General features: G+C 43.8%; 1 non-coding gene across 1 annotated transcript; it reads right to left on the reverse strand.

Moving 5' to 3' along the window:
* Positions 1 to 590: 590 nt before the first annotated feature.
* TRNAT-GGU (transfer RNA threonine (anticodon GGU)) lies at positions 591 to 666 on the reverse strand. Its single transcript has one exon. It is a non-coding gene; the product is annotated as a tRNA-Thr (tRNA).
* Between the last annotated feature and the right edge of the window lie 867 nt (positions 667 to 1,533).

Genomic DNA, 1,533 nt, shown 5'->3' on the forward strand with positions numbered 1-1,533 from the left:
CAAGTATCCACTCATCAACCCCGTGTGGGGCCAATGCTTGTGTACCAACCTATTTTTAGCACCTGAGGCTGATGTGCTCAGACCAACCGAGCTATCCTCAGTGCCCAGGGCTGATGCTCAAACCATTAGAGCCACTGGCTATAGGAGGGGAAGAGGGAGAGAAAGGGGGAGAGGGAAAGAAGTAGATGGTCATTTCTCCTGTGTGCCCTAACCAGGGATCAAACCCAGGCTGACACTCTATCCCCTGAGCCGTTGGCAGGGGCAAAGTTTCTTTTTTTTTTTTTTTTTTCTTTTTTTGGTATTTTTCTGAAGTTGGAAATGGGGAGGCAGTCAGACAGACTCCCACATGCGCCCAACCGGGATCCACCCGGCATGCCCACCAGGGGGCGATGCTCTGATGCTCTGCCCATCTGGGGCGCTGCTCTGTTGCAACCAGAGCCATTCTAGCGCTTGAGGCAGAGGCCATAGAGCCACCCACAGCGCCCAGGCCAACTTTGCTCCAATGGAGCCTTGGCTGTGGGAGGGGAAGAGAGAGACAGAGAGGAAGGAGAGGGGGAGGGGTGGAGAAGCAGATGGGTGCTTCTCCGGTGTGCCCTGGCCGGGAATTGAACCCGGGACTTCCGCACACCAGGCCGACGCTCTACCACTGAGCCAACCGGCCAGGGCTAGGGCCAAAGTTTCTTTAGAGATTTTAATACAATTATAGTCAGACCTGTTCTCTCTCTCTCTCTTTCCCTTTCTTTCTTTCTTTCTTTCTTTCTTTCTTTCTTTCTTTCTTTCTTTTTCTTTTTCTTTTTCTTTTTCTTTTTCTTTTCCTTTCTCCTTCCCTTCCTTCCTTCCTCCCTTCCTCCTTCCCTTCCTTTGCCTTTAGCATTAAATTTAGAAATATCTTTTCTATTCCAAGCATACATATATATTTACCTATATTTTTAATAACCAAGTAGCATTTTAACTTTTTAAATTTTATTTAGACAATTAATTTTAACGGGGTAATATTGATCAATTAGAGTACATAGATTCAGAGAAAACATCTCCAGATCATTTTGACATTTTGATTATGTTGTATACCGATCACCCAAAGTCAAATTGTCTTCCATCACCTTCTATTTGGTTTTCTTTATGCCCCTCCCCTCCCCCTCCTCCCCCTGGTAACCACTGCACTCTTGACCATGTCTATGAGTCTCAATTTTGTGTCCCACCTACGTATGGAATCATACAAATCTTAGTTTTTTCTGATTTACTTATTTCACTCAGTATAATGTTATCAAGGTCCATCCATGTTGTCCATAAATGTCATCATTTATTATGGCTGAGTAGTATTCTATAATTTTGGTACAAGGGGACAAACTGTAGTCAAAGTTCATTCTTTTTCATGTGGCTCTCCAGTTTTCCCAGCACCATTGATTGATGAGGCTTTCTTTTCTCCATTGTGTGTTTTTGGCTCCTTTATCAAAGAGTATTTGACCATATATATGTGGTTTTATTTCTGGGCTCTCTATTGTATTCCATTGGTCTGAATGTATATTTTTCTGC

The sequence above is a fragment of the Saccopteryx leptura genome, chromosome 6, assembly GCF_036850995.1.
Source record: "Saccopteryx leptura isolate mSacLep1 chromosome 6, mSacLep1_pri_phased_curated, whole genome shotgun sequence".
NCBI classification, from domain to species: Eukaryota; Metazoa; Chordata; class Mammalia; order Chiroptera; family Emballonuridae; genus Saccopteryx; species Saccopteryx leptura.